The 26,208-nt window shown below is 35.4% G+C and overlaps 1 protein-coding gene across 2 annotated transcripts in view; it reads right to left on the bottom strand.

The window, feature by feature from the left end:
- LOC116173266 overlaps positions 1 to 21,189 on the bottom strand; it is a 133,565-nt gene extending 112,376 nt beyond the window's left edge. Inside the window, exon 1 of one of the 2 annotated variants that reach the window (XM_031490624.1) lies at positions 20,958 to 21,189. The gene's annotated coding sequence lies outside the window, so the exon portion shown is untranslated. The remainder of the gene's footprint in view (positions 1 to 20,957) is intronic. The other variant, XM_031490623.1, reaches the window with a different exon arrangement.
- Positions 21,190 to 26,208: the final 5,019 nt, after the last annotated feature.

Here is a 26,208-nt window from a genome sequence, read left to right on the forward strand (position 1 = left end):
CTTTAAATACCTAAGCGTTTAGCTCCTTGTGTCCTTTGCGAGTATTTTAATTGAGAGAACTTCTAGAGTTAATTAGATGCAATTGTTTGTTAGCTGTTGCGTAAACAAAACGCACAACTTAAAAGTTCATGGTTCGAGTTCTATATTTATAACTCCTTTATGGCGCTGAGATATTTATGATTTGAGTTGTAAATTGCAATCGAGCCAACAGGTGCTGTTCACCAGGCGTTAAAATTAGGAAATCTACAGCTAAATTGTATTTAAATCGATGGACTTGTGAGAAGCGTTTTCCTTGCAATACTACAAAGCAATTTATTGTTTGAACTGCACACCTAAATTTAGGGGCAGAACTGGGATAAAATAATTAATTAGTGACTTAATTCCTCTTGTCCGTTGGTTCAGTTTCTTTGTAAAAGTAGAAGCTTCATTCGTTTCAAAACCAAAAGCACTTACGTGCACGATTTTTAGATAACCAATCCATCGATATTAAGACAATAAAAAAGGTTGTGAAAGTAATGAAAGCCACTTCCAAATTACGGGCCATTTGAGCTCTCGTCCCATTTAAAAATTTGTAGGGGATTGCACACCCTAATAGGGGTTTACAGTTTCAATGATATTTTTGTATGAAAATTGGCTCTCCTCGATTTAAGAACCGAACCGTTCTTGTGTTTCTCTCAAAACATTTATTTAACCAAATTTTAGGGGTGTCAAATTTTTCGTTTTGACACCTTACAGTGATACAGAAACAGATCATTATTACTTTTGTGACAAGCATTTCTAATGGAGAGTGGAACTCTGGAACGTGATTATTTAAATCAAATTAGACATCTAATAGTTCTAAAACAACTCAATACAGACTTCGAATTCAAATGCTATGATCGAAATTCTGTTCAATTTAAATACAGGGTGACCCATCATTACTGAGGTGTTGATACACAAAAAAAAACATCTGCATGCCGTAGTTTACATAACAATAGATCAGTTCTCCAAGTTTGTTTGATTTCTAATAGCCTTTGATTTTTTTCTATGTTTCTGATTCTTCGCCTTTGCTCTAATTAGTCTAATTCATCAAATTCTTGGGATTCATTATATGTATATCAAATAATTGTAATATAATAATTTCTCCTCTTACACTTCCGGCATCTGCTACAAAGGAAGGTCACAATATTGACTTAAATTAATAATTTGGGAGACTCAGTGGCATCGATGAACTTCCGAAATTCCAATGTGTTAATTTTAAATTTTTCCCAATTATTTAAGCTTTTTGGTGTGAGTGAATATTAATTATTGTCTAATTTAACCCGAAGGTACGAAGAAGGCCGTAAAAAAGTGTTTCTTCATCCCGTAATCTACAGCAATTCGTCTAACTGCACACGTATGAAATTACGGGTACCTAGTAATTTGCCACGAACGTGAATTTGTTGAAATGTTCTCCGCGAAGATATCCAAATTTAGTAGAACTGAACACTAAATATTATTCACTGATGTTAAATCGTTAAATCGCGAAACTAGCTCCTCGTCATGGTGCTTAAAATTGAACCACAAAACCTTCACCAATATACCGAATGAAAATGATCGCACTCAGGAAGAACGTGTGTTCTCTTTTTAAAGTTCAACTTTGTTTACTTAGCGGCTCTGGAATTTTAACCACTAAATTTCCACTAATACGAAAATTTAAAATCTCTTGTACATAAAATGCCACATGCTTGCACTTATAACTTCGCTAAATATTCAATTTCAACACACCAAAATTGATGCCACGTCTTCGTAGTATGTTTCCCTTTAAACCAATAGGAAACACGCATGTCTTTCACGTGCTCGGTATGAAAATTTTAAGTCCGAAAAGATCGCGGCAACAGCGCTCGTTTGCTGGACTGGAATATGTTTCTTGGTATGGCTCGTAATCGCCAGGCATAATATTGTTCTTGTTCAACTTCAAAGCGGTACATGCGTAAATTTTCCTATGCTTACCATAATGTAAATTCAAAAAATTAATTTTCTAATTCTGAATTAGTGCCATATTTGGGGAAAAATGACATTTTGGACGTTCATTTATAAATATATAAAGTTTTACCTTGGGTATCATCATTGTATTTATAAATACAATGGTATCATGTTATACTGTGGTCCGAGTTGAAAGTTCTTAATATCCATTTTTTTAAAGTTTGCCAAGCAGGTACTTTCATGTAATGTCACACAATGTTTCCGAATTGAAAGCTGGGTGTGGTAGGGATGGAATGAGCAATGAAAACCACCGTCAAATATCTTTAATTGGCATGTATTCTAATTGAAAACGTGCTACTACTTCCTAGTGCAGATCGAAGCAATAGCAGTTCAGTTAATTTACCATGTGTAAGGGAGAAATGTGTCAGAAACGAAAGCACGTAACTGACGCATAAGGGGCAAAGGGGCCACTTTTCAAAACCTACCAGTCGATATAAACTAATATTTTAAATCAAGGCATCTACATTCAGTCCTTAATTTTGATAAGACGAAATTAAGTAGAGTGCTTTCGAAAGCGTTTCAACTTTGAAGTTGGTATTCAAATACAGTCGGTTTCCAGCAATAGATGCAGACAAATAAGTAACCATCATTATGCAAATTTGATAGGACTTGCACACGCCAAGACTCGTATTAATGTTTCACTTGCAGCAGCGTATAACCCAGACATCAGATCTAAGATCAAATTTTATCGTGCGCGAAGGGTAGACGAATTCCGTCCGTCTTTATCGTGTAAAATTGCAAAATTTCTCAATCAAAATATATTGGCTACAAGATTAATGAGAATTTCAGGGGAAGCATGAAACTTATATCATCACAAAATTACTTTTGGAACAAAGAAAATTTTGATATTAAATATCGATTCTCATACTTAACAAAGAATGGGCGATTGCATAAGGGAGATCAAGGAGATTTACTTCACTTGTGCAGTAGGTAAATTCGCAAATTAGTGTAATTGAGACCGGTTTGCGTAATGGCAATGCGTGATTGATGGTGAATAACCGTTTTAGAAACGAATGGGTTGCGGTTTAGAAATTTGTGGTATTATTCGTGGCGGAATGCTGCTGACATTTTAAACTGTTTTACACACCGCACTAAAAGTATAATGAACTTCTTCATGCTCACCAGTGTATGCTAGTGAAAGTTAAAACAAATGAAACCCATTTCTTTTTTACATCAGAAAAGCTACCGTTGCCTTAATGACGCGTTCAATTTGTAATTATAATTGCGGTTTGAAGTTAATATCCAAGTGGGGTACCTAGTGCATGCGTTGTCATTAGCATGAATTTGTTACTTTTATCTACTTTAGAATAGAACCTACGAGCAAATGCATACTTTATGTCGACACTTTTACCTTTCGTGAGGTAATAAGTCTTGCGCAGTTATTCTTGACCTGACGTAACGTTAATTGAACATTGTTTGAATAAATCATTACGTAGGACTTCAGGAAGAACTTCGTCAATAGCTGTTAATTAGAATCGCAGATAAAGTTCTAGGATGATAAGCACATAAGTACATAAAATGTTGCCCCGTTTAATTAAATTGTGTAACAGCCCGTTATTCACTGTCCTCTTTTCGTTTGGTCCTCGGGCGTCATTTTAATTATTGTCCGAAACCATTGTACAACGTATTTCTCATTAGAGATTTTTATTTTGTCGTATTAAGTTGAGGTTCGGAATTTCATTCAGTTTTCTATAGGAAGAATTATTTGCCGTGGGAATGAAATCGTTTCTTAAAGGAACTACCGTAATTAAATTCGGCCCTTGGCGAGGAATAGTTGCTGTAAAAACACCAGAAATGAAAATTGGTTATTTCAGTGCCCAATGTATTTTAAAGTACATTAGTTTATTCGATCATTGTAACAATATGTGATGTTCTCCGATTTCTCATGTTCTATTACTGCAATTTTATAGTTTCTTTGCGTCTCTTGGATCTTGCAATGGGTACCTACTGCAATTCGTTACAAAAATAGTATTAAAGTAGTGGATTTCGTTATATAAAAGTGAAGTAGACCTTTCGTTAATTTACACGTCATCAATTCTGTTTTTGGGGAATATTGTGATGTCAACGTATTTACAAAATTTAAAAAAAATCAGTTTATTTCACAAAATGTAGGTTCTTGAGTTGTGCGTAGGGAATGCAATCCCGCAGCAAAATCTCAATCCCGGTATTTGCGGGATCCCGCAAAATTTTCAATAAATTGGCAAATAAGCAATTTTGTGCAGTTAACTTCTGTATTAAAATAAATCGCTAATTATCACAATATTCAACAAAAAAGTACCTTCATCCTAACTTAGAACTCAAAAAAACCTCACCTGTAAAGCACAAAAAGGCGACCTTCTAAAGTGCCTCAAAAATCATAGTACATTTTTAACGAAAAAAGTTTAACAATTATTTTAAAAATAATTTCTCCGTTATGCGTTTCATTAACAAAGCAAACAGTGTCGTTCCCTTTGTCGACAAATTCCTCAGTCCCGCAAATCCCACGGGATCCCGCTCCATTTATGTGCGGGATTAAACCCGCAAAAATGCTGCGGGATCCCGGTATTTCGGGATCCCGCGATCCCGGTGTTGCATTCCCTAGTTACAGCCTTTGAATTTTTTTTCGAAATTGGTTTCTAGTCTATAACTTTTGATTGAGAAGTCTGATCGAAAAACTACGTATTGATTTGGATTCTATGCACCCAAATTAATAAGAAAAAGTGTTTTCCCGAAAAATTTTGGTGTAGTCGAATTTTGGTAAAAAAAAGGAAGGTTATACACTGCATTTTTTTGAGCCCCGAAAAAAAAATTGTCTCAGATCGACCCGGAAAAACAATTTTCTTATAGAAAGTGGCATGTAGAATCCATAATTTCAAACAGTTCCAAGATTGGGCTACTAGTTCAAAAGTTACAGCCCTTTGAATTTTTTTTCGAAATTGGTTTCTAGTCTATAACTTTTGATGAGAAGTCTGATCGAAAAAGTACGAATTGTTTTGGATTCTACGCACCAAAATTAATAAGAAAAAGTGTTTTCCCGAGAAATTTTGGTGCAGTCGAATTTTGGTAAAAAAGGAAGGTTATACACTGCCTTTTTTTGAGCCCAGAAAAAAAAATTGTCTCAGATCGACCCGGAAAAAAATGTTCTTATAGAATGTGGCATGTAGAATCCATAATTTCAAACAGTTCCAAGATTGGGCTACTAGTTCAAAAGTTACAGCCCTTTGAATTTTCTTTCGAAATTGGTTTCTAGTCTATAACTTTTGATTGAGAAGTCTGATCGAAAAAGTACGAATTGTTTTGGATTCTACGCACCAAAATTAATAAGAAAAAGTGTTTTCCCGAGAAATTTTGGTGTAGTCGATTTTTGGTAAAAAAGGAAGGTTATACACTGCCTTTTTTTGAGCCCCGAAAAAAAAATTGTCTCAGATCGACTCGGAAAAAAAATTTTCTTATAGAATGTGGCCTGTAGAATCCATAATTTCAAACAGTTCCAAGATTGGGCTACTAGTTCAAAAGTTACAGCCCTTTGAATTTTTTTTCGAAATTGGTTTCTAGTCTATAACTTTTGATTGAGAAGTCTGATCGAAAAAGTACGAATTGTATTCTACGCTTGCCCGAGAAATTTTGGTGTTCGAGCACTGCCTTTTTTTGAGCCCCGAAAAAAAATTTGTCTCAGATCGACCCGGAAAACAAATTTTCTTATAGAAAATGGCATGTAGAATCCATAATTTCAAACAGTTCCAAGATTGAGCTACTAGTTCAAAAGTTACAGCTAGGGAATGCAATCCCGCAGCAAAATCTCAATCCCGGTATTTGCGGGATCCTTAGATGTTAATCCCTCGGGAGCGGGATCCCGCAAAATTTTAAATAAGTTGGCAAATAAGCAATTTTGTGTAGTTAACTTCTGTATTAAAATAAATCGCTAATTATCACAATATTCAACAAAAAAGTACCTTCAGCCTAACTTAGAACTCAAAAAAACCTCACCTGTAAAGCATAAAAAGGCGAACTTCTAAAGTGCCTCAAAAATCATAGTACATTTTTAACGAAAAAAGTTTAACGATTATTTTAAAACTAATTTCTCCGTTATGCGTTTCATTAACAAAGCAAACAGAGTCGTTCCCTTGGTCGACAAATTCCTCAGTCCCGCAAATCCCGCGGGATCCCGCTCCATTTATGTGCGGGATTAATCCCGCAAAAGTGCTGCGGGATCCCGGTATTTCGGGATCCCACGATCCCGGTATTGCATTCCCTAGTTGTGTGTTATTTAAAAAATTAAACCAAAAACTTTTAGTGAAAATGTTTTTTTGTTTTCAGGTTACCTGTCAATCTAAATTGTGGTAGTTGGCGTGCATTATGACACGTCAATTTTGCTACCGTTTTATCGCGTTTTGCCACATTAGCCGATAAAAAATCAGTTAGTTCCATAAAGAACAATAAAATTATAGAAGCATAACTTCCGTAAGTTTCACTGCGATATTTTGCGTCAAAGGTTGTATAACTCAAAAATGCCATCAGGATTACCAGGAAAAAGTAAGCAACTTATTTCCAACCTTATTCGTTATTTTGAACGAGAAACAGATAAAAGTGAGCCACCAATCGCCGCAGTAAGACAGGCGAGTTACTTTAGTTTCATTTCAGTGAAGGTTGGGATGCGAACAGTGACTTCTGCTTTACAAACTTTTAAATCGGGCAAATCTAAAAAAAAAAGGTAACGTAAGAAACCCGTTAGCGATGTTGATGGTTTCACACAAGCAGCGTTTCGGAACTCCATCTACGACATGATCCAACACATGTAACACACGTTGAATGGTTGAATGTAGATAGGCATTTATCTCAACTATGCAAGGACTAATGTAGTCCTTGCACACGGTATATCTCTCAGTTTGCCCCTTAAAGTTCCCCCCAAATGTATTCGTTTCGTTCAAAACTGATGTCGGACTATTGGTCTCAAATCAAGAGAAAAACTCAACGTGGAAAATTCGCTTCTCAAACCTTGTCCAATCTCCCCTAAGAAACCTGCCTCAATAAAACCCTTCATTTAAAACTCGATATCTAGGCCTTTTATTTTCGAATTTTGAGGTTGATGCCATAAGTCTAAAACTTCAGAAACAAAGGGCTTAAAATGTTCTATTTTTTATGTGCACGTATTCTTGGCATCAATCGTCTTGAAAGAGATTTCGATTTAAACTTCTTATTTTCAAGTCTTTTCAAGGTCCAAATGCCTTAAAAGCGATGTCTTGCAGTAGGTATCAGGGTCCATACGTGGTTTTTCTAGACATTTTAATATTTTACGCCCATGGTCTCAAGAAGTAACATTCCAAAAAATTGTATTGTGGTTTGTGATTCAGTTACCTTGAAAACGATTTTAGATTGCGAATCGCCATGGGCTTTTGCATGGGGTAAGTATTTAAAATTATTACTTTCCAATTCTATGATATTGCGCTTTGAGTTTTACGGGCGATATGTCGTAAAACATTACTGTAGAAATTGTGAAATATTTCCGAAGAAAATTCACAGCCATCAGTTGTCAATCAGTAAATTAGTGTTATTTTGTAGCATATTATGTTAAAGTGACATTTTAATAGATTTGAATGAGTAGGCTCAGCCGTTCTTTGACCGTAAGGATAGATGAAGTGATCGCTTTAACCGTAAGGGTAGGTAAAGTGAAACAAATGATTGTGCATTCTAATGACTTCATCTGTCATTCTTGTTTCAAATGCACGATATAAAACGATGTCCAGAACATATGACAATTATATTTATATAGCAACGATCGGGGCGGCAGAACCAAAGCTTGCTATTTTTGACGTCTCTAAATTAAATTCAGAATTGTTAGAAGCAATGATTTATATGGCTTATGCTATAAACTAAAGTTTTGTATTATACACTACGATAAAGGGAAACTAACCATCTCGTGAAAGTTAAATATCTTTCACTCAATAGTTATCGTTTATCGTCCTGTATAATAAATAACTATTATACCCTATTATAAAACCGCAATCATGGGGAATGATACACTGAAATCGAGACTAAAATGGAAGATATCTTGTTTCCAGTAGGTAATTTCTAGTAGGCACAGATTGCAGTATTCTGAATCAAAATGCGAAAAATAAGCTGAAAACGACAAACAAATTGTAGTAAAAGTTAATTTCTACAGCTAAAGATTACATTTCCATATATTTAACATCGCAATCCTGTATGTCCTACGCATTGCAAGGACAGTCGTGTCTGTTTAATATTTCATAAGTCGCATTTCTCAATATTGAAAAACGCAGCCTCTCGCTACAAGTCATGGACTGTATATTACCTAGTGACAGCTGACAATTCGAAAACCCAAATGGACATCCAACAAATTCATCCTCCTCTGAGTGTGACTTTTGTTTACAACTTAAAGGAATGCAGTTTACATACGTGACTAAGAAAATGAATAGACGTTATGTAACCTGTTGAAATTATTATAGAATACCAGTTTTATCATTGTAACTAAGAGAGAGGTGTGCCAGATATGGTAGGTCCGCGTATTGTTTAAGAGGAACAATTGACAATTGCGAACATGTGCACTACAACGGGCCTCAAATAAGATGCGCACAGTTAGAGCTGTCAAAATTCCACGTACCTGGTCATCGTTAATTTAATGAGACCTATTGATGCGAACCTCAAGGTTGTGATTATGTAATAAAAAAACTTGGAAAAGTTTGTTATTATTAATAAGAATTCTTGCGGGTTTGTCATGCAGAATCTTAACATTCACCTGATGAAGAAGGTAATAGAATTCTAACGTTATGTACACGAGGTTCATTGCAAAACGAGAACTTGCAATTAAATGGCACGTTTAGGACTTAAGAGGTGATGGGATGTTGTTCAGCCCACCATGGATGGAAGTCGTTATCCGTTGTAAACGCATTCCTTCGAGGAATATGTGGGGAACTATTAGGTAGTTAACTGGTATATTAATTTTTCCATTATTGTCTGGAGTGGTAACGATATTGTCAAGCATTATCTTAAATTTGTGCGAGCAGATTCTACTGAACTAGTAGTTAGATCAAGAGCTTTCAAAATGACTTTAAGACCGTGTGTTTACTACAGGTCCATAGAATATCACGAAGACCCCTTGTAGGCTTATAGTGTAGCTACACAAAGTGCCGAATTGCGCCTATTGCCTAATACAGTAAGCTGGAAACAAGATTACTCCTTTTTTTTTAAAAAAAAAATGGGGTTGTGCAACCAGGATTGTTTAGGCGCCATCGTCAGATACTCTGGTTCCATATTCTGCTAACGTGGGTGGAGTGAGACAAGGACATTTTTCGCAAATTTTCATGTTAAATAATAAAATGCCATAAAAGCATTAGGAGTTCCAATCTACTATACCACAAGACTTAGAAATGACTACTGGCAGATAGACTCCAAGACTACAAGAACCATAGTGAGCTTTTCATAAAAACCCCACCATAGATCTGCGTGAATTCTGGCCCCCTGACCAATCATCTGAGTGTTTGAGATCTCGGCGCTGAGAATAGACGGAAAGCCTACATTTTCTTGAGAAAATCTCTTTGGAGGTGCATTACAAAGTTCTTGCCGGTCAATACTTTAAAAAATGTTTTAAAAACAGACATGTACTACCAATAAAAGGTCATCTTTGGATAGGTTTGTGCATGATTCTATAAATTGGGCTTGTGCATGTTTGGAGTCATTTTGATTTACTTTTAATAAAAATACTTAAGACAAAAAAATTATTGCGAAAAGGGTATCCTTAAATTTCCTTTGGGAGCGAACATTCTGAGAAGAGCTTTCGTTAACGAAATTTTTTTGTTTTGATGCGAATTACACTTGTGAAGCACGCGATACATGAATTACGGGACGAATATTCCATCATTCAAATACATACCGTAGGTGAATTCTCCCACAGGGATTTCCTCGCTACTTTCACCCCCCTACGCTTTACAAACTACCCCAAACATTTTTTAATGGCAACCTCATGAACGAAACATCATTGGAAGGCTCTTACAAAATGCGTTTCAATGCTGTTAGGGTATTATTTTGGAAAATACCCAAAGAATCGAAGTTCCTTTAAAATAATTGCCTTCTGCAACTGAGGCAAAAGAGTTATGTCAGAAAAGTGTTGAGATTCTATTATTCAACCAAATCCTTATAATAGATTAGCATATAATTTATCTACATTTTCTCTAGTGTCACGAAATTGTAATAAACGAGAGAGATAAAAACTATTGTATACAATGCAAATTAGCTGCTGTGAGTTGTCTAATTTTTCGGGTACCTCGACTGCCTATTTCCATTTGAAAATAACACCATATAGAGCCCAACCTTACCAAAGAAATTGCAGTTAACAACAGTTTTGTAGCAAATCAAGTTAAGAACGAATCAGGAATGACAAATGAAGCTTTGGACAAAGTGCGGATAATTTTGACAAACTACTCGTATTACCGAATTACTTCTCACTTACCACTTACTGCAAATGTCAGAATTCAAAATTGTAATTTTATAACGTGAACATGCAAGCAAAATGAGGAATTTTTACAATTAATTGTAAGGATTGTGGTCAAGTATAAATTAGGTAAACTGGCGTACCTACTTTAGAAAATGCCACTCAAAGAACAATCCAGTATCACTCAACACATGCTTGAAAATCACGAAAATTCTAAAGTGGGTTTGTTTGTAAGAGAAAGGGTCACAATTCCAAAAGGGTACACCAGAAATATGCAAAGAATATACTCCATGAGGGATTAGTACAGCTAGCTGTAGGAGGTAGGTCTGAGGTTAAGAGAGGGGTAGCACGACAGAGGCTCAGATACATATACCAAATAGTTAGGGTAGTTATGTAGAAATGAAAAGGTGGAGGACTGCATTCCACCATCCTAGAATTATGGACTTCGAGAAGAAGAATCTTGTATTGTATATTTTTTCTCTATTTAAATGGCTCATTTGTCAGGATGGCCCACTATAGAATAATTTCATACAATTTCCATACAATAATTTTCTGGGGCAGAACAATAAGGATCGACATCGAAACCTAAGAAAAGGATTAGGCAGTCACCTACTTTTGTTAAGTGCCCTCGTTGAGCATGCGCTCATCATTAGGTTTTTAAAAATATCAGACATAGACATTATTGGGACACCTCTTTATCAAAAATAAAATTTAAAAAGCGAGGGCAGATACTGTAGGGAGGTATGCGTCTAAAAATTGGGTTTATTTGAAGTCTTAGAGACTTGCTCTTAATGAAAATATTCAACACGACGAAGGTGATACCGTTAAATTTCCATTGAGGCACATTTCCTAAGAGAAAGAAGCGAAAATTTTGAGAACGAGCTGTCGGGAAAAAATTTCATTTCTCCCCAAAGAGGTCTCGTACTTCAATCATTTTCCGGACTTTTATGTAAATGACTATTAAACCCCAATGAACTATAAATTACGACGGTTTTTTTAAAGATATACAACCCTTAATTTTTACATAAATAAAATATCGGTACCTCATATTTAAAATGTCCTACTGCAGATGATGTTCATACAAAAATTGACTAGAGACGGGCCCCCTTACAACGGCAATGATTTGGACAAGTGGAGCTGTATATTGAAAGTTTCCGTTGTGCAAACTACTTAGATAGATTATTTGGTAAATCGCTGTATTTTGGATATAGTCTCGGATATAGTTTTTCGAACGCTCTGTGTTTATGGATTGCGTCAAACAGGACAGGAGGGTAAGGTTAATTGTTTTTTAAAAGTTCTCAATGTATCTTGACCATTAAAGGAGTAATTTGCACACTAGAAAAATTAATTCAGCAAAAAAATACACCGGCACGTTTAATTGATTGATCCTCGACTGAAAACGGTAATATTACGCGACTGTAATCCGCCTACCTAACTGCTCAAGTACTTTATAGTCTTTTCCTTAGCGTGGATAAAATCTGATACGTTAGAATTACTTCACTTTTGTGTGCTAGTTTATTTAACCGCAAAGGCACGGAGCTAGCGTTTAAAATTTCCATTTCAAGAAAAATACCCGCAATCGCCACTTTGGTTTCTGATGCCCAAAGTACTGCCCTGGCAAATGTCCCATGTGATTTTGTCGCTGCTTGTACCGTTACGAAATAGTTACAAGGAATGTAAGTAGCGTATGGAGCTTCAAGGAAGTTCATAGAAGTTGTTTGTTACGTTTCCGCTTATGGTTGTTAAATAATGAAAATCTGATGAATATGGAGTGAATATTTTATATTTATAATCCGTAGGCCATGGTAGTTTCTATAGTTGCGAAAACGTTGCAATTAAAAATTGAGGGTGTGAATTAAGCTTGCTTCAAAGCTATCGAGAAAAATGGATCCAGATGAAGCAGCAAAATCGTCATCTAATCTCTGGTGTGAGTACAAATTGACGCAGCTCGCCTCAACAAATCTCATATTTACCTATGAGTTCCATTTTACGACTACTTTGACGTTAAAAATTTGCAGGTAGATTATGTACTATGGAAATGGGGGGCAGATGAAATATGCAAAATGCATTTGTCAAATGTGCCAGATAATGGTAACTTGGCAGTTGGTCCTTATAAACATACCTGGCACTAAAAATCACGCCCCACAATCGTGTACAATTGTTGAAAGCTTGGCGCAAACCGATTATTGGAAAACGTTTAAACTGTATGTGGAAATCTGAAAGAAAATTACTCGGTTTTGGCTAAAATTCCAACAAAACATGGTTCAATGACAAACTCTCCATTAAAAACTGTACGTTTATATTTAACCTTCCTTAATAGCTATTACGCCCATTTTAAATCCGAGCGATCGAAGGGAGTCTTTTATTAATATTTTATTATGAGACCAAAATGTTTTTCCAAAGGCTGGAGTAGCCATGGTAATAGAATCAACAAAATTAGATACGAAAAGTTAAGCAGCATCCTTTAAGTAATGTATAAAAGGCGTTACCATTGGCGACGTACTTTATAAGAAACAATGAATTTTATAGCCAACTTAACAAACGGGGGATGCGCGAGTAATACAGAACCGATTTCTGTTAACTTTTTTTTTCTGATGCGAGCCCACTACTGCGACTTAGTACCGAAACTATCAGAAAAAAAATTTACTTACGGAATACACACTGATTGCTCTGGTTACCCGGGCCCGAATCAATCTCGAAAAAATAATTATACTTTGAGCCCAAACCCGTATGGATTTAAAACTCATTTTCTAGTGATCAGTGATCACTACCTATTCTTTTGAATTAATTAACGTCTACAAAAATGGGTCCTTGTTAATGAAATCGGCCATCTTTAATAACTGATTCGTTTTTTTCGTTCCTGACCTACAAATTAAACGAAAGCAAAGATGATAACTCAACATCCCATGTGTGTTACAAAATGTCACGTAGCATTTCCTACAATACAGAAATGAGTTCATCCTTACGCTGCGGTTTGGAGCAGATAAAAACCACTTTAGGTCTTGTTACTCCAACATTCTGTCTTCGTATAGAACCAAAGTTCATGATTTCTAACTTTACAATGGGAGCTTCGAACGTCCCCACAAATCTAAATTCACTCAAATTTTGAAATGATTAAAAGACTATATTACGACAACCCTGCTCATTTTCTGCTAACAAACCTGCAACAATGCGCACCCCTAAATAATCTCCGAAATGACTACTTTCTAAACAATTCGAAAAATTAAATCCGTATTAGGAGCTACTGTTATCAGGATTGTGCCATTGGAGAGTGCCACGATGGAGGTACAAATCATACAGTTTATTTTCCGTATAAGGACCTTTGTTTTTTATAAAGGCCAAATGTATTTCAAAATAGACTGAACTTCTGAACTGAACTTACTTACAATTTCAATGTGCAAAAATGTAATAGATTCTGATTATTTCTCGTGGAAATTTCATCTAAAGCCTTTTTAAAAGCGAACCTGGATAACAGTTACGTAGCCACTCGGCTTATTATTCGACTGACCAATTTTCATTTTGTAGAGAAAAATTATACCAGGGTAGAAGGCTTACAAATTGCAATTACAAATTATCATGTTGAAAGGACAAAGTCAGTTAAATTACCGAATTATTCCGCACTTATCATGCAAATATTAAATTTCAAAATAGTAAAAATAAGTTGGAAATACAGAAAAATAGGGAAATTAGTTGTAAGGACTGCAAGAAATGCAAAAAATATACTTAATATACAGTGAGTATATACCAAGTTAAAAAGGATGTATTTATTTATAAGAAGACTTCCAGGTAATTTTTGGTCAATTTAAAAGACCTGACTTTAAAGGTATAATTTCCTTTAATTGCCACGCATTAATCTTCTCGTACAGTTCCGACACCACAAGGACCGTTATAAAACTTTGACCCTTTACCAAAAATTTCATTTACGCTCAATTTTAAACACATACATTCGAAACGCGAAATTAATGTTACTTTCAGCGGTCGAGTCGTAAACATGTTCACCTTTTTTTTTCTTATAACTAATTAAGCTCGCCTCGAGCCTAGGCTCAAAATTCATCTATGTTGCAATAATTGACCGCGGGTATAACACCATAACCTTGGCCTTACAGAACATCGCGTTACTTTTCCTTTTTTCTTCTCATTAATCTAAGCGCGACTTAATTACGGCTAAGATCTCACCCGTAACGATTACTCCACATCGAGTGCAAAATGTAAAAGTTTCATAATCCACTACTAATCTACAAACGGGAATAAAAAATCGTTGAGAGGAACGCGCACGCACTCCTCACACGATTAGCGGTAATAACTTATAAATTCAATTATTATGGTAACTACATTCCGGTTACGCCTCTGCTCTTCCACTGCACTCGATCCTGATTTTTTTATAATTCTTAACCAAGGATTTTTACTTACGTGCAAATCTCACCGAATCATCATCAGGATGATTGATTGCACGCCTCAGGAATAACATGCACTTGGGGGGGATGTCCTGCATTTTAATCAATTCTCAGATGCCTAAGCTTTTTTTATTCAATACGGTAAGTGACGCCAATCAACGGTGAAGGATTATTGAAAAGCTGTCTTTCACTACCGGTATCAAACGGTATTGGAATTTCTATAAAAAAAGTTTAGCAGCCTTCAAGTGTCACAAAAAATGCCGTTATCGCGAGTTTCGTGACGGTGGCGTTGCTGTCGACCGCAAATACAATAATTTCAGAATAAGATGTAATGAATACGCAATGACATTACGTAACCCATCAACAAACATAATCACGCCGGCCGCACCTTTGTCAGAGAGTGTCATCTTTTGTGCGTCTTGGGCGCAACGTAAATCGTAACGTGCGAATTTCGACCCCTTAAAACAATGGTACGTCGTTAATCACAGTCGAAATTGTCGCAAAAAGATTCAACAGTTAGAAAGTCGGCGGTTAATAAAAATGGGCTAACAAATTCTGTTTGTTCGAACCTCCCAACCCCGTCCAAAACACAACCTAATTTAACGCACCGCTGCGTTTTTTAATTGAACTCTAAAACATGTGCACTTTAAAAAATTTAGGCTGTTATAGTGGTCGTTTTAATTAAAAATCGATACGAGGGGGTAGTAGAACACCCTCCAATTTGTTCGTGGAACAAAGCGTTCGTCTGCTGAGAATGAAAATGAGTTATTTTAGTGCACATTTTAAGGAGACAACGGCCCAGGCCGCAGGCCATTGATTGATGTGAAATTCCCATATGGTCGATATTTATTACGGCATTAAATGTGTACGCATGTTAATACTACTCGTAATCATAATATCGATTTTACTTATACATGAATATATATCCCAATTAATTAGCCACTTTAATTAAAATGACATTATCCCTTCATACTGCTGTAGTTCTTCAAAATATGTTAAAATTAAAAGTCAAAGCTCGCCCCCTTGTAATTTCATTCCCCGACGATTGGATTAGTCAGTAACAAAAGCTTTTTTGCTGGAGCACATTATTATGAAACGGTTGGCGGTTTTTTGTGGGCCGATATTAAAATTGTGTTGTAATCGGGGGGTGACAACTAGATGTTTTCTAGAGAGCATGTGCTCGTAAACAAATTTCACCCAGAATTGAGAATCATTCCAAGGGAGAATTCTTAAGCCTCCAAAGAATTTGACGGAATCTTACGAAAATTCCAGGATAATTGTCTATTATATAAGTAAGGACATTAGGAAACGTTTTGAAGATTCGCATGGTATTTTTATGAAATTCAAACGATTTTCAAGAACATTTAAAAGGGAGGCTTATTAGAATATTAGGAAAAATTCTGAAGCTCATTACATTATTAAGAAACTCGTGGGAGTATTTTATTATGTTACATATTAAAGATAATTCGGTGGAATTTTCCAATTTCCATTTAACGGTTAACTCGGTTTTCCACCTGCACGTAAAAAAATTAAGCGATACCCTAAATTATCCCAACACCCCGTCAAAATTGAAGCAACATTCTCAATGAAACCTATACGTACATGAGAAAACTACTTATGCGCAAATAAAAACTACCCCTAAGTACGGCCACTTCCTCCACTGTTAACATATTTTACGCGCAATATTTTATAAGGCCTTGCAAATTCAAATTTATAAAAGCAAACAGCTTAATATGAAAAATAAAGGATAGCTACATGTACCCACATTTGCGAATCAAACACATGCCACCCAAAGCCATCTACGTGCTGCAGCCTCAGCTAAAAAACTTCGCTACCTTCCTTTTCTCGCTTGAGGAAAGCAAAGCATGCGCACCCACTTACGAACCTTGGTCCTAGGGCAATTTGAATTGTTAAGATTCGCGGTAAAACAATTCCAGTGGCGTATCAGACGCGTCTTTTGCCTTTAATGAAGTGGGCAGAGAAACTGACAGATACATGTAACATCACATCAATAAATTTTTCACAGAAAACAAAAATAACTGCAAAGGAATTTCGAGAAGGTTGTAAGTGAGTTTCAAGCATTGCAGGTTTTTTTGGTAAACTCCCAGACAATACCAAGACAGCTTTACCAAAAGCATTTTCATGGAATTTCGGCAGTCTCGAAATATTTTTCGGAGAACTTCAATTGTAATTAGCATCAAGAAAATTGCGGACGCATTGTAAAATAATTCAAAAGAATAAATTGATATATGATGTCCACGTTTCAGCAGGGAGTTGATATGACGAAATAACAAATGAGTCTTAATTCGAAGAATTTGTGTAAAAGTAAATAAGCTGTACAAGTGGAAATAAAAAAATAAGAAAAAAAGATCTAGGCTAAATTCCAGGACAACTTTAGGAGAACTTCAGTTTTTTTCAGAGAAAGTAAATACAATTTCAATAGAGTTTTTAGGGCGTTCCAGGATAGGTTGGTTCTTATATGTGTAGTAAGCCCTCTAAACATGCAGTATAGTAATTACTACCAATTAAAATATTTTTAATTAATCGCATTTGGTGCAAAACACAAATTCTTTTTTAAGTAAATTGATAAAGCTATTTCCGAATTTGGTTCGCACAATCGCCCAAAGACTTTAAACATATTCCGCCGTCCAGAATACTAACACTGATTTAATTTCTTCAAATTGCACTTCTTTAAAATGATTTCAAGAAAATATTAAGAGAACTTCAAAGGAATTTCAAGAGAGTTCTAGGTGTTGACACTTATGAGGAAAATTCTAAAGGAACTTTATAGAGAATCTTAGGGTGCTTTTAAAAAGGTTTCTACAAAAATTTCTAGATAGACTCAAAAGAAACTTGCAGAGAAAACCCAAAAAAAATTCAAGGAAGTCTAGAGGAATATTTTTCGTTATTTTCAGGAAAGCCTGGAGAGTTGCGCATTTCATGTGTTTGTTTTGAGTACTGTCATCTGAAACGTGTTTGTTTGGTATACTGTATACTGTTTCATTGGGTGTTTATTCACGAGGATGTGTATGCTTCGATTTACCTATTCCTATTCAATAATATCAGATAGACATATTGTACGGGGTGTAAATCGAAAAGTGGAACATGTTTTTCTTTTATCATAGTCCATGGCCACTTAGACTAAAGACTCGTGAAAACAGAATCTTTATAATTTATTTTTTCGCGTACAAGAAGAGGTAGAATAATCGTTTCACATGATTTGGATGCAGAATTTATATCTCTATAACTTTTATTTGAAGCATTTTTGCGTAAAATAATTAGAAAACGTTTGCGCAAAGAAAAAGTAATTTGCCATGTTAAATGCCTATGTTCCACTTTTCGATTTACACCCTGTACGTGTACATACCGTTATGTAATAATAATTTACGAGTATATTATTGATTTTCATTTGTAAAGCAAACTCAGGCTACTTTAATAAAAAAATATTAAATAAATACCTGTTTTCCTGCATTTGACAAACTGAAATCTAATGGAACTGGGCAGAGTCAATCAATAAATTAAGAGTTGTAAGTATATCTCATAAATATTTAAACAGTAAAATCAGCATTGAAAGCGTATGTTTTTATCTGTGGTACAGTAAATATCGCACGCCACTGGATCTACACAACTTCCTTTAATGCATTGACAGTGGAACATTCAACTTATGTGCTCATAGCACTTCGCTCATTAATTGGGAGTCTAGAGGGTGGTTCCAACGGCGCGCATTTTAAATGAAAAGCTGAGGACAATGTTTTTAGGAGATTTTCTTGTGAATTTAGTAACAATTTGGAGTTTATATTGATATATTTGGGCAGAATTTCAGGAAAAATACGGAGAAGCTAAAAATCTCATGAGCTTTGAAAAGGCTCAACGTGATATTAAATAACTATGTTAGATATTAACAATTCAAGGGAAATATCAGGAAAATTGCATTTTTCTTTAAGAAAATTTCAATAAAGTTTCAAGAGATCTTCGGAAGAATTGATGAATTTCAAAAAAATTGTAAGAGAGTGTCAAGAGGATCCCTCATTGTCATTTGTACATCTACCTCTTTGTACCATTAAAATTGATAAGTTACGTTTTTGTAGAAAGGCTAAAATCTCCCACGAAAGCAATAGACTGCCTATGGAAATTCTGATAATAGCTTAATTCCTTTTACTTTATTTATTACTACCTGTCCTTGTTACATGTTTATTTAATATTAATCGATTCTAATTACAACATACGAAAACCAAATCGTATTTAACACTGAAAATTGAGAAGCAAAAATGTTTATAATCAGATTAGTAGGTCGAACGAACACGACAATTCTACTTTATGGGAAACCTTGTTCAATTTCGCATAAAGTTTCCGTTTTTCACCTACTACAAGGCAGCAACTGAACGTTAGAATTCAACACCCCAAACAATGCAATTAGAGAGAAAACTTAATTCCGCCCTAATACTTTATAGGTATCTGTTGTTAATACGACTCCTTTGGGGGCCGATGTTCTGTACGATGACATGTACTGTGTGCTTCTGCTCTTGCGCTTTATTTATACGGGTGCTGGCCTCATAAGAAAGGGAACGCAGAATCTCAAAATACATAAATTGTAAGCATAAATATTTAAATTATACGGATTTTCCTCCTAGTAGAAATATATTATTTACCCCCAAGTTTCCACTGAAAAACTGAGCTCACTGAACATCCCTTAATACCTTTAAACCGCTCACACAATGCAGTGATTTTCCTCATTGAGCCGTTATTACAATATTTCCTCGGTCCCGTACGATTCTCTCCATGTTAATAATGCGAGTGTAAAAAATCGAAAATCTGTCGTATAAATTCATTGAATTAAAAGAGGAACGTTCCACCCACTCAATTTTATTTCCATTACACCTTACGCAATAAGGACCTGGGTCTCAAAAGATTATAAGGCTTCTCCGGCTGTTGAATACAGTACGATAATATCCGTTCGTTATGTTCGATTTCCTCGCACAGGCAAAATGTTTCTTATAAAGAATTTTATAGAGAATTTCAATTCCAAGCGTTTACCTCAAAAAATTAGGTTGCGAGAAAAGGCGAGGACAAAATGAAATTTTCCTTTTTATCAAGGAATGAAATAATTTCCTTCGCGCAGCGTGGTGTATGTTTAGTTTATTTAGTTTAGAATAATGGAGAAAATAAATTGTTGCCACCGTTTCTCACGCCCTTTCAGCAGGTGGGGATTATCAAGCGTTGCCAATTTCTAATGGAGTAGCGAGCAAATTTAATTGCAAGAGAACTCGTTCGGGCACATTAATTTTTCATGTCGCAATTTTCAATTTGCTCGCTTTTTTATTGTCTTATTACACTCTTCGCCACACAAATCGATTAGCGCGCTCGAAAAGAAATTCACACCACAAATCAAATTTGGCGAAGTTCACACTTCGATTAAATTAAGCGGTTGCATTCCGACATCGCGCATAGTTTAGAATAATAATTTGCTTGAATAAAACCGGCCTCTCATTAAATTTTTTATTTCCAATAATTTTCGAGAATTTCACTTTTGCGAGAAGATGTTGAATTAATTAACTGCGCTTGTATTCATTTTAGATCCTAAATCGAAACGGTTTCTCTTTTAGGATAACTTTCATCTTCGAGGATCACGAATACTTAATTATCGTGTAATTGTGCTGAAAGGTTGAAACTGAGGCAAAAAATCCCCGCAAAAGCGGTTGATTGGTCGATTTTCCTGGAGACATCAATGCTGGAATGGCATGCAAAACCGAAAGTGGCTCGTGATAAAATGTTTAAATTCACAGCGGGCGATTTTGCAAGTGTTTCCTCAACCTGTAATTTTGTAATGGGGAAAAATGAATAGCAGAATGTACGCTTGACATTTCAAACACGAATGCCTTGTAAATGTCAGTACATACTTCGCTCAGGGCCACAAACCGTAAAGCATTCGCTAACATAAATACAAATTAAAAACACATTAGGATCATGCCGTTACCCCTATTCGGAGGAACAACGTCTAATTTAAAAGTTACCCATCACAGGCTTCTTGACATTTACTAATTATATAACTTTAAAGTTTAAAGTTACCGACACCCCTAACTTTTCAAACAATACAGATAGGAAAAATCTCCAAGTAATTTTTAAAAAAAACGTACCGTCACAAAAATACTATTTTCCAGAAGTTCACTGAAAACAATCGCGCATTCGTAAAGTTCCGGGACGGATGCAGTGAAAAACTCCGAGATACTAGGCAAGGAACTCGCGTCGCGACTGATCTGCCGCGATCTGAGTCAGCAGCGCGAACTTTCTAATCACACCCGCTCGAATCCCGCGCAATGCAGGGCTTTTCATGTGCGCTACAAAACACACACATACACCTTGTAGTATATGTAGACATGTCCACATTTAGTTAATTAAATCAACTGCGTTAATCTCGACGCTATCGGAATTTTTATCAACTAACAGTTTAAGAGCGTAAACAAATTAGCTATGGGCGTGACGTTGTTGTTGTTGATTCTCTTCTTGGGAGAATTATGTTTTCGTTCTATGCCCATTAATTTTGTTTGTATTGTATTACCAATTTAAGTTTTATCGATGTCGGGCGGAAGCGTTTCGGTGGAGTTAAGGGGATGTAAAATAGAGGGGTCGCAATTTGCTACACACAAACATTTTTACCACCGAGTCCTTGTAAAAAAAATGCACCGACTAAGTTTGGGTTTTCAATCTTTGGTTCTAATTTGAATGATTGATATGTTCACTAATTTTTAGGCATGCCTGCATAAATTATTATATTAATACATTTCGTCAGAATGACGTTTTTTTTACATTTTAAACACACTATTACCAGTATGAAACGTACCTACCGCATTCGGCGAAAGACATGAAGTTGTACCGAAAAATTACAAAAATTAAGTCAATTTTCACGTTGAAGTGACCCTTTTAATATTAATTTAGGACAAATCTTTAAATTTAACCGAATGTTGAAAATTTTGAATTTATTTTTTTCGAATTTGACCGAAATTTGTAAACTTGGGATTTGTGGAGTAAAGGTTAGAAAAGTTTAGGGATTACATATATAATAGAAGGGTCTACAGGGAGAAAAAATTACAGGGTCGAATTTTCCAATAAGTTATATTTGATGGAATTGTAAAAGTTCATACGTAGTTGGTGGAATTAGTGATCGTTTTTTGTTATACGTCAGTTAGTTCCGGAAATCGATGTAGCCTGAAATTTGGCTTAGATTCGGCTCTGAATTAGGGCTACGTGATTAAAATTGTTAATTAAGCATTAGGTTATCTCCATACCGTGAGATTTGCAGAAAAGCGAGTGATAGTATACATTTCTGGGACTACCGTTAAACTATATTTGCTCTTAGCAAAGAATGGTTTACTTGGCTGCTACACACCATCTTGAAAAAGGCGTTATTCCGGAAGACTTTAGGGGAATTCGCGTTTGAGCCATCGATGCGACTAACGCGTGATCCATAGAAGGATTTTGCATTCATTCGGGTCAGGGTTGCCGGAGCTTTAATTTTTCGAAATGTTGTCGCTCTGAGAAGAGTCGACGAATTTGTTTCATGTTCAGGCTGTCTTTTTCTTCAAGATATCAAACTTTGGTCAAATTTTAATCCGACCTCGTTATTTCGAGATATTCGGAGTGGGGGAACCTCCTGGTCAAACCACCCAACCAGCTGATTTTCCAGCTGCATTTTTCTTAAAAGAAAATCTGATTTGATCTTTAACATGTAATAACATCAGCTGCAGTTCATTTTCTTTTGAAATTTAATGTAAAAAAAGAATTGGTAGCAAATTTAACGTAAAGCTTTGCTTAATAACCAAAAGGCTTCAATAAATGTTCAATGACTGACATAAAATTATAATGTGTCAACTGAAGAGCGTATCGAATTAAGTGCTAATTTAAGATTCGTTTTTGTTCAAGAATCTAATTTTTTTATTCCGTAATTTCAATATTTCAATCAGACAAATTCAAGGGTCCTTTGATTGCCTTGTAAAATGAGTATCGATATCTATGTATCATGTTGAATTTGAGGATTTAGATTATTTATCACTAAAAAAAATGAAGTGGCAATTTCAATTGAGATTACGTTAAAAGGTCCTAACAAAAGTCTAAGTATTGAAGAAATTTATTGTACTAAGGAAAGGTGGTTGTGGAGACCATGTGAAAATTAAATTACTTTCAATATAGATTTATTATGTTCTTTTTGCTGACCAGGTAGAAATTTTGTAGTAAATTTCAGAAAAGAAAAGGGAAAAGTCTGCTACTAGGGGGAAACAACTTTGAATTTTTGGTGCACACCCCTCTGAATTAATTTGAATTAACTTGAATTAATTTGAATTAGCGTGAAGACTATTCGCTATAGAAAAATTCTCACCCTGAAAGTGTAGCCTCGAAAAACTATTGTGTTTGATCTTCAAAGACCTGTTTCCGGAAAATTTCGTCTGGAAAAATTCCCTATGGAGAAATTCGCTTCCGGAAAATGTAGGCTTGAAAAAGTCGCCTTGGGGATATGCGCACCGGACAATTCTTCCCTGGAATAAATTGTATAACAAATTTTTGGCCTGGAAATTTAGCCCCCAGAAAACTTAGTCTCGAAAAAATTTCCGTTGGAATATTTGACCCACAAACACTCGTCCTGACAAAATTTGCCCTGGAAAATTCGTTTCTCGAAAATCGCCGATTGCTGTGCAAAATCGCCCTCAGAAATCTCTTGAAAATTCGCTAGGAAAAATCGCTCTCATAGCGTTCTCATAAAAAAAGGCTCGTAAAAATCTACCTTCGCTAAAATACTTGCATGAATAATTTCAGAAATTTTGATGCGCTCTAAAAATCGCCCCTGGAATATTTGACCCCTAAAGAGTCCTCCTCGAAAAAATATACGAGACAAATTCGCTATGAAAAAATGGCCTTTTTAAAATGCTTCCGTGCAAGATTCAACACGTAAATTCATACAGGGAATATTCGCCTCTAAAAATTTTCCTCCCGTAATATTTGCGTGAAAATTTCACCCCCAACAATTTTCGGGGGGGTTCTTCCTGGAAAACTTCTTTTCTAAAAAATTGGCCTACCGAATAAAGTCGTCCTTGGAATATTTGACTCCCAAAAACTACAAGGAAAATTGTTCTGGAAAAATTCTCTTCCGAAAAATTTACCTACGGAAAATGTAGGCTCCCAAAATTACCCTTGAAACGTTCGTCCAGAAAAGGAAATTCATACAGAAAATATTGAAAAAAATCATCTTTCGAATATTTGGTCCCCAAATAATCGTCAACGAAAAATTTGCGTTGGAATGCCCTAGAATACTCGCTTAAAAACGCGCCCCGGAAACTTGCGTGGAAAACTTGTCTCCAGAAACGTAAAAAAATCGCCCTTGAAATATTTGATCCGCAAAAATTGTCCCCTCAAAATTCGTCTTGCGAATATTTGTCGTGGAAAAATTCATTTCCAGAAAATTCGTCTCCGAAAAATTCGCCCTGGGGAAATTCCCTATGGAAAAATTCCCGTCTTGAAAATTTAAGATTGATACAATTGCTCTTGGAAAATTTTTCCCTGGTATACTTGTGTAAAAAATTTGTCCCCAGAAAAAATCCGCCGTTCAAATAATTTTACTCGCAAACTCTAGTCCTGTAAAAATTTGCCTTGGAAAAATTCTAGATGGAAACAACTTTGAATGTTTGGTGTACACCCCTCTGTGTTAATTTGAACTAACGTGAATTAATTAGAATTAACGTGAACTAATTAGAATTAACGAGAATTAATGTCAATTAACGCGATTCAAATTTGAATTAACGTAAATTAATTTGAATTAACGTGAATAAATTTGAATTTACGTGAATTAACTTGAATAAACGTGCATTAACATGAATTTACGTGAATTATTTTGAATTTGAATTTTTGGTGTACACCAAAAATGGTACTTGTTTTCCCCTAGGTCTGCTATAAGCAAATGGGTCACGTTCGGCAATTTTTGTGGAGTGAATTGCGCCAAGAACACTCACATAATATTGGATTTGTGTGTGTTTGTATTAATTCTTACCATACCAAAACATCAAATTCACTAGTGCCTTGTTACTGTTAAACCATTGCCGATTGAAAATGGCGCAATAGACCTACACATTTTCGATGTGTAAAAAAAGTTATCCACGTTAAAAGTATTCCGGAAAAGCACTATTTTGGCTGTTGGCACCTGTCCCGTCTTCCCGGAAGTTGGGTTAGATTTAGTTATCTTAATTAGGTCGTGATTAAAATTGCGAATTAAGCATCAGGCCACCTTTGGATGGTGTGAAATATTTGTGTGCGTGGAATTGATTTATTACCCTAGCTTTGATTTAATTCGCTCGGTAGAAATGAAAAATACGAATCAGTGAGTAGAGATGTAGATTGTAGTTAATCAGGCGCCATTTTGTAGGCCTCCATTAATTAAGTAAGAATAGGAAGGGGTGTTTGTGAGGTTTTTTGAATCCATTCGTTTCTAGGCTGCGAAATCATTAACCTTAAAGTTCAGAGTAAAATTTTGTCGGGTCAGCACCACTGAGTATCCACGGTGCAGCTCAGGTATCTTGAATTTGTATTGCACTTTAGCGTGACGGAAGAGTTACTTTGAGGAGCATTAAAGTGACAAAGTTTAGGTGAAGAATTCAGTCTTTTGGTTGAAGAAGCCGTTCCAAACCAATTAGATAAAATAATACATATAACAGAGTTCAGTAAGTGTGTCATTTATTACGCCACAATAAATAATTATTGAGCAATCGGACGAAATAGAGACAATCTTCAAATACGCGCGTCTTAGTAAAAGAAATTTAAAAAAAGTTTGTGATTCAACCAACTACAAATTAATTAATCGCGCCATAATATTTCTTTTCCGTTACAATGAATTAGTAGAAAAAATTACGGATTCAGTTATTTAACGTCTTTAGTGAACCAATGGGGATTGAACTTTGTTTGTGGAATTCGTAACGATAAAAGGGTTATAGCGCTTAGCAGTTGACTATACATTACTAAAAGCCAGGCTAAAAGCTTAACGTGTAAAATTTGCAACCCAGTGAGAAAAACCTTTGGTGTGAATAAACTTAAAAAGGCGTTAATACTAAACTTTCATATTACAATGAATCTGCTAACGTTACATAATTGTCGTTATAAGGATATTTATTAGAAATTCGAACGAAGAATGATGCAAAGTGGATCAAACTTTGGGACACTTTAGGTCCGTGATCTGCACCATTTTATACCTAAAAGAGCTTTCCGTTAAATCAATCGTTTAAATGAATTCGCTGTTTTTCATTGTAAATGCAAATAGTATTTATTGGGTATTTAGTTTTCTAATTTTCCGAATAATTTAACGAAAACCAATCCCACTGGTTGGTGTAGAAAAGCCAACAATTTTATCTT

The sequence above is a fragment of the Photinus pyralis genome, unplaced genomic scaffold, assembly GCF_008802855.1.
Source record: "Photinus pyralis isolate 1611_PpyrPB1 unplaced genomic scaffold, Ppyr1.3 Ppyr1.4_LG6, whole genome shotgun sequence".
In the NCBI taxonomy this organism is placed as follows: domain Eukaryota; kingdom Metazoa; phylum Arthropoda; class Insecta; order Coleoptera; family Lampyridae; genus Photinus; species Photinus pyralis.